Raw genomic sequence first — 8,333 nt, forward strand, 5'->3', positions numbered from 1 at the left:
TACTGCCACTGTACTAACTAGCTACCTGATCCCTCTCCTGGCTACTAACCTTACTGCCACTGTACTAACTAGCTACCTGATCCCTCTCCTGGCTACTAACCTTACTGCCACTGTACTAACTAGCTACCTGATCCCTCTCCTGGCTACTAACCTTACTGCCACTGTACTAACTAGCTACCTGATCCCTCTCCTGGCTACTAACCTTACTGCCAATGTACTAACTAGCTACCTGATCCTCTCCTGGCTACTAACCTTCACTGCCCCTGTACTCAACTAGCTACCTAGTACCCTCTCCTGGCTACTACCTTACTGCCCCTGTACTAACTAGGCTCCTGATCCCCTCCCTGGCTACTAACCTTACTGCCCACTGTACTAACTAGCTACCTGATCCCTCTCCTGGGCTACTAACCCTTACGCCCCTGTACTCAACTAGGCTACCCTGATCCCTCTCCTGGGCTACAAACCTTAACTGCCACTGTACTAAACTAGCTACCCTGCATCCCTCCTGGAACCCTCCCCTGAGCTACTAACCTTACCCTCTGGCAACCCTGCCCTCGTACTAAACTAGCTACCTGATCCCTCTCCTGGCTACTAACCTTACTGCCACTGTACTAACTAGCTACCTGATCCCTCTCCTGGCTACTAACCTTACTGCCACTGTACTAACTAGCTACCTGATCCCTCTCCTGGCTACTAACCTTACTGCCACTGTACTAACTAGTTGCCTGGTAACCCTCTCCATTCCAATGACTCCCTGCATTGGGACAGGGGCGGATGTGGCTACAGAGCTGGGGGTGGGGAGTCAGTTGGACCAGTCAGTCCGGCTCCTAAACCGCACCCCCGACCCCCCCCCCCCCCAGGGAAGGGAATGTACTGGAAATGGGCGGCTTGTGTGACTCGCTGGCACTGCTTTGTTGTGTGTCCCCCCCACCCACCTTATAACTGCCCACTGCCCCCCCATCTCCCCTACATTCCCCTCTCTCCCCCCCGTCCCTTTATACATTCCCCCCCATCTCCCCTACATTCCCCTCTCCCCCCCGTCCCCTTTATACATTCCCCCCCCAATCTCCTCTACATTCCCCTGCTCCCCCCCCCGTCCCCTTATACATCTCCCCCCATCTCCCCTACATTCTGCCTCTCACTCCCCCCATCCCCTTCATAGCATTCCCCCCATCTCCCCTACATTCCCCTCTCTCGCCCCCCCGTCCCCTTTATACATTCCGGCCCCACCTATCTCCCTACATTCTCCTCTCTTCCCCCCCCATCCCCTTCAATACATTCCCCACCTCATCCCCCACGCCGTCCCCTTATATACATTCCCCCCCTCTCCCCCCTAACATTCTCCTCTCTCCCCCCCCTGTCCTTCATCATTCCCCCCTCTCCCCCCCGGACCGTCCCCTTTATACATTCCCCCCATACTCCCTACATTCTCCTCTCTCCCCCCGTCCTTCATACATTCCCTCTCCCCCCCCGTCTCCCTTTATACATTCCCCCCAATCTCCCCTACATTCTCTCTCTCCCCCCGTCCCCTTTATTACATTCCCCCCTACGCCCCCATCTCCCCTAACATTCCCCTCTCTCTCCCCCCGTCCCTTTAATACATTCCCCCCCATCTCCCTCATTTCCCCTCTCCTCCCCCCCGTCCCCCTTTAATAATTCCCCCCCCATCTCCCCTACTATTCTCTCTCCCCCCCCGTCCCCTTTATACATTCCTCCCCATCTCCCCCTACATTCTCCTACTTCCCCGTCACCCTTTATACATTCCCCCCCATCTCCCCTACATTCCTCTCTCCCCCCCCGTCCTTAATTACATTCCCCCCCCACTCCCTATCCTAACATTCTCCTCTCTCACCCGTCCCCTTTATACATTCCCCCCCATCCTCCCCTACATTCCTCCTCTCTTCCCCCAGCCGTCCCCTTTATACATTCCCCCCTCCATCTCCCTACATTCTCCTCTCACCCCCCCGTCCCTTTATACATTCCCCCCCCATCTCCCCTTACATTCCTCTCTCCCCGTCCCTTTATACATTCCCACCATCTCCCTCCATTCCCTCTCTCCCCCCGTCCCCTTTTAATTACAATTCCGCCACCCTATCTCCCCCTACATTCTCTCTCCCCCCAGTCCCTTTTATACATTCCCGCCCTCTCCCCTACATTCCCTCTCTCCCCCCGCCCCTTTAATATCATTACTCTCCCCCATCTCCCCTACATTCCCTCTCTCCCCCCAGTCCCTTTTAAAAATACATTCCCGCCCGCCATCTCCCCTAATTCTCATCTCTCCCCCCCGTCCCTTTATTACATTCCCCCCATCTCCCCTACATTCCCTCTCTCCCACGCCCAGTCCTGGGGGGGGAATGTTATTAAGGGGACACGGGGGGGGGGAGAGAGGAGAATGTAGGGGAGATGGGGGGGGAATGTATAAAGGGGACGGGGGGAGAGAGGAGAATGTAGGGAGATGGGGGGGAATGTATAAAGGACGGCGGGGGGGAGAGAGGAGAAATGATAGGGAGATGGGGGGGGGAATGTATAAAGGGGACAGGGGGGGAGAGAGGAGAATGTAGGGGAGATGGGGGGGGAATGTATAAAGGGGACGGGGGGAGAGAGGAATGTAGGGGAGATGGGGGGGGGAGAGAGAGAAGTAGGGAGATGGGGGGGGGAGAGAGGGGAGAATGTTAGGGGAGATGGGGGGAATGTTAAAGGGGACAGGGGGAGAGAGGGGAATGTAGGGGAGATGGGGGGGGGGAATGTATAAAGGGGACGGGGGGAGAGGAGAATGTAGGGAGATGGGGGGGAATGTATAAAGGGGACGGGGGGGAGAGAGGAGAATGTAGGGGAGATGGGGGGGGAATGTATAAAGGGACGGGGGGAGAGGGAATTGTAGGGGAGCTGGGGGGAATGTATAAAGGGACGGGGGAGAGGAGAGAATGTAGGGGAGTGGGGGGAAATGTATAAAGGGGACGGGGGGAGAGGAGAATGTAGGGGAGATGGGGGGGGAATGTATAAAGGGGCGGGGGGGAGAGGAGAATGTAGGGGAGATGGGGGGGGAATGTATAAAGGGACGGGGGAGAGGGAGAAATGTAGGGGAGATTGGGGGGGGAATGTATAAAGGGGACGTGGGGGGAGAGGAGAATCTAGGGGAGATGGGGGGAATGTTATAAAGGGGGGGGGGAGAAAGGAGAATGTTAGGGGAGATGGGGGGAAGTATAAAGGGGACGGGGGAGAGAGGGGAATGTAGGGGAGATGGGGGGGGAATGTAAAAGGGGACGGGGGGGGAGAGAGGGGAATGTAGGGAGATGGGGGGGGAATGTATAAAGGGGGCGGGGGGGAGAAGGAGAATGTGGGGAGATGGGGGGGGAATGTATAAAGGGGACGGGGGAGAGAGGGGAATGTAGGGGAGATGGGGGGGGAATGTAAAAGGGACGGGGGGAGAGAGGGAATCGTAGCGGGGATGGGGGAGGATGATAAGGACGGAGGGGAGAGAGGGGAATGCTAGCGGGAGCACATGCGGGGCGGAATGTATAAAGGGGGGACGGGGAGGAGAGAAGGGAATGTAGGGGAGATGGGGGAATGTATAAAGGGGCACGGAAGGAGGGAGAGAAGGGAATGTAGCGAGGGAGATGGGGAAGGGAATGTATAAATGGGACGAGGGGCGAGAAGGCGGAATCTTAGCGGAGCATGAGGGGCGTGAATGTATAAAGGGGACGGGGGAGAGAGGGAATGTAGGGAGATGGGAGGAATGTATAAAGGGGACGGGGGGGAGAGAGGGAATGTAGGGGAATGGGGGGGAATGTATAAAGGGGACGGGGGGAGAGAGGGAATGTAGGGAGATGGGGGGGGAATGTATAAAGGGACGGGGGGGGAGAGAGGGAATGTAGGGGAGATGGGGGGGGGAATGTATAAAGGGACGGGGGGGAGAGAGGAGTAGGGGAGATGGGGGGGGGAATGTATAAGGGGACGGGGGAGAGAGGAGAAATGTAGGGGAGATGGGGGGGGAATGTATAAAGGGGACGGGGGGGGAGAGGAGAATGTAGGGAGATGGGGGGGGGAATGATAAACGGCCGGGGGGGACGAGAGAGGAGGATGTAGGGGAGATACGGGGGGGGGAATGTATAAAGGGGACGGGGGAGAGAGGGAAATGTAGGGGAGATGGGGGGAATGTATAAAAGGACGGGGGGGAGGAGAGGGGAATGTAGGGGAGATGGGGGGATGTAAAAGGGGACGGGGGGAGAGAGGGAATGGTAGGGGAGATGGGGGGAATGTATAAAGACGGGGGGGGAGAGAGGAGAATGTAGGGAGGATGGGGGGGAATGTATAAAAGGGGACGGGGGGGAGAGAGGAGGAATGTGTAGGGGAGATGGGGGGGGAATGTATAAAGGGACGGGGGGGAGAGAGGAGAATGTAGGGGAGATGGGGGGGGAATGTATAAAGGGACGGGGGGGAGAGGGAATGTAGGGAGATGGGGGCGGGAAGTATATAAGGGACGGGGGGAGAGAGGGGAATGTAGGGGAGATGGGGGATGTATAAAGGGGACGGGGGGGGGAGAGAGGAAAGTAGGGGAGATGGGGGGGAATGTATAAAGGGACGGGGGGGGGGAGGAATGTAGGGAGATGGGGGGGAATGTATGAAAGGGGACGGGGGAGAGAGGGGAATGTAGGGAGATGGGGGGGGAATGTATAAAAGGGGACGGGGGAGAAGGGGAATGTAGGGGAGATGGGGGGGGAATGTATAAAGGGGACGGGGAGAGAGGAGAATGATAGGGGAGATAGGGGGGAATGTATAAAGGTGAGGGGAGAGAGGGAATGTAGGGGAGATGGGGGGGGAATGTATAAAGGGGACGGGGGAGAGAGGAGAATGGGGAGATGGGGGGATGTAAGGGATGGGGGAGGAGGAATGTGGGAATGGGGGGGAATGTATAAAGGGGACGGGGGTAGAGAGCCGGGAATGATAGGGGAGATGGAGGGGGAATGTATAAAGGGGACGGGGAGGGGAGAGAGGGGAGAAATGGAGGGGAGATGGGGGGGGGAATGTATAAAGGGGACGCGGGGGAGAGAGGAATGTAGGGGAGATGGGGGGATGTTAAAGGGGACGGGGGGAGAGAGAGAATGTAGGGAGATGGGGGGAATGTATAAAGGGGAGCGGGGGGAGAGAGGAGAATGTAGGGGAGTGGGGGGAATGTATAAAGGGGCGTGGGGGAGAGAGGAGGAATGTAGGGAGATGGGGGGGGGAATGTATAAAAGGGACGGGGGGAGAGAGGGGAAAGTAGGGGAGATGGGGGGGAATGTATAAGGGCGGGGGGAGAGAGAGGGAGAATGTAGGGGAGATGGGGGGAGATGTATAAAGGCGTGACGGGGAGGGAGAGAGGAGAATGTAGGGAGATGGGGGGGAATGTATAAAGGGACGGGGGGAGGAGGGAATGTAGGGGAGATGGGGGAATGTATAAAGGGGACGGGGGGGAGAGAGAATGTAGGGAGATGGGGGGGGAATGTTATAAAGGACGGGGGGAGAGGGGAAGTGGGGAGATGGGGGAATTTATAAAGGGACGGGGGGGAGAGGGGATGTAGGGGAGATGGGGGGGGAATGTATAAAGGGGACGGGGGGGAGAGGAGGAATGTAGGGGAGATGGGGGGGAATGTATAAAAGGGGACGGGGAGGAGAGAGGAGAATGTAGGGGAGATGGGGGGGGAATGTATAAAGGGACGGGGGGGAGAGGGAGATGTAGGGAGATGGGGGGGAATGTATAAAGGGCGACGGGGGGGAGAGAGAATGAGGGGAGATGGGAGGGAATGTATAAAGGGACGGGGGGGAGAGAGAGATGTAGGGGAGATGGGGGGAATGTATAAAGGGGACGGGGGGGGAGAGGAGAATGTAGGGGAGATGGGGGGGGAAGTATAAAGGGGACGGGGGGGAGAGATGAGAATTAGGGGAGATGGCGGGGGAATGTTATAAAGGGGACGGGGGGAGAGAGGAGAATGTAGGGGAGATGGGGGGGAATGTATAAAAGGGGACTGGGGGGTGATGAGAGGGAATGTAGGGGAGATGGGGGGAATGTATAAAGGGGACGGGGGGGGAGAGAGAAATGGTTAGGGAGATGGGGAGGGAATGTATAAAGGGACGGGGGAGAGAGGAATGTAGGGGAGATGGGGGGAATGTATAAAAGGGGACGGGGGGGAGAGAGGAGAATGTAGGGAGATGGGGGGGAATGTATAAAGGGGGCGGGGGGAGAGAGGGGAATGTTAGGGGAGATGGGGGGGAATGTATAAAAGGGACTGGGGGGAGAGAGGGGAATGTTAGGGGAGATAGGGGGGGGGAATGTATATAAAGGGGACGGGGGGGGATGAGGGAGATGTAGGGAGATGGGGGGGGAATGTATAAAGGGGACGGGGGGGAGAGAGGAGAATGTAGGGGGAGATGGGGGGGAATGTATAAAGGGGACGGGGGGGAGAGAGGAGAATGTAGGGGAGATGGGGGGGGGAATGTATAAAGGGGACGGGGGGGGAGAGAGGAGAATTAGGGGAGATGGGGGGGAATGTAAAGGAAGGGGGGAGAGAGGGGAATGTAGGGAGATAGGGGGGGAATGTATAAAGGGACGGGGGGGGAGAGAGGAGAATGTAGGGGAGATGGGGGGGAATGTATAAAGGGGACGGGGGGGAGAGAGGAGAATGTAAGGGGAGATGGGGGGGGAATGTATAAAGGGACGGGGGAGGAGGAGAATGTAGGGGAGATGGGGGAATGATATAAAGGGGACGGGGGGAGAGAGGAGAATGTAGGGAGATGGGGGGAATGTATAAAGGGGACGGTGGGGGGGAGAGGGGGGGGAAGATGGGGGGAATGTAGAAGGACGGAGGGGGGAGAGGGGAATTTAGGGGAGATGGGGGGGGAATGTTATGAAGGGGAGGGGGGGAGAGAGGAGAATGTAGGGGAGGATGGGGGGAATGTATAAAGGGGACGGGGGAGAGAGGGAATGTAGGGGGAGATGGGGGGGAATGTATGAAAGGGACGGGGGGGAGAGAGGCGGAATGTAGGGGAGATGGGGGGAATGTATAAAGGGGACGGGGGGGAGAGAGAGAATGTAGGGGAGATGGGGGGGGAATGTATTAAAAGGGACGGGGGGGAGAGGGAATGTAGGGAGATGGGGGGGAATGTATAAAGGGACGGGGGAGAGAGGGGAATGTAGGGGAGATGGGGGGAATGAAAAGGGGCGAGAGGGGGAGAGAGAGGGAATAGGGGAGTCGAAACTGATAGCGCTAATGGGGGGGCGGAATCGGGGCATCAGGCCAGTAGATTTGATAAGGGTAAGTAGAAAGGGATTTTATTAAATGACAGTTAAAAGATAATGCTTTTCACAAAAGCTTGGGTTTCTACTACTATTCTCGAGGCGAAATTTGTTCGCTCTCTGTGTTCAACTAGGGAGAACGGAGGAAGTGTGAGGCTGAACTTATCAGAAACAATAGCCAGCTTAAAAACCAATGAGGAAAAGAAAACATAGCGAGGCATAGCTCAAACCCATTTATTGTAAGGGAGGATTTGCGAAAAAAAATAAAGCACAGTGTACTGTATTACATTCAGTATTCTGTATTTACCAGTCATGTAGCGGAAATGCTACTTATAACTAGTAGTAATATATGTTTTAGTGGTTGTGCAAAATAATTTTATTTTTTATATCATTATATAGGACTAAATCGTACAGTGTCTTTAAGTGTATTTTTAACCTAATGAGGAAGCATATGATGAGAAAAGCCATGTGAATATGTTTGCTACAGACTGTGGGGATAAGATATTAAGCAAAATGAAGCGCCTATTGTAAACCATAGCTGGCATTTTACGTGAGAACATGTATGGGACCTGTTATTTTAGATATGCTCGGGACGCTGGAGTTTCTAGATAAGGGGGCGGTCTTTCCATAATGGATCTCGCATACTTTGAGTTTCTACTAAAAAATTGTTTAAAAGTTAAATAATCCGAGTTAGGTTGTTTGCCCCAAATTAAGCTTATAATGAATTCTTATCTGATAAGCTACAATGGGGCCGATTCACTAAAGTCGATAACGCTTTTTTTGCATTAAAAAAAAATTGCGGGTATAAGTTAAGCTCCGATTCATCAAAAGGCATGTTGCGCATGCGTTAAGACGCAGTACGCTGGATGCCGCAAAAAACGCCGATTATTTACCTCGCATACGGGTAATGTGTGAAAATTGTGGTTCTGTGAGCTTTGGCAACACCAATATGGACTTTGCAGTGGGATTTGTCAAGTATTTGGAGTGTGCCTAGGTGATTGCAGCTCAGTTTTCGGGGAAATTGTCATTTTCAGAACAGTAGTTTTCTGAAAAAAAATGG

At 55.0% G+C, this 8,333-nt stretch overlaps 1 protein-coding gene across 1 annotated transcript in view; it reads left to right on the forward strand.

The window, feature by feature from the left end:
- igsf3 (immunoglobulin superfamily member 3) overlaps positions 1-8,333 on the forward strand; it is a 42,636-nt gene that overhangs the window by 20,316 nt on the left and 13,987 nt on the right.

The sequence above is a fragment of the Xenopus tropicalis genome, chromosome 2, assembly GCF_000004195.4.
Source record: "Xenopus tropicalis strain Nigerian chromosome 2, UCB_Xtro_10.0, whole genome shotgun sequence".
NCBI lineage: Eukaryota > Metazoa > Chordata > Amphibia > Anura > Pipidae > Xenopus > Xenopus tropicalis.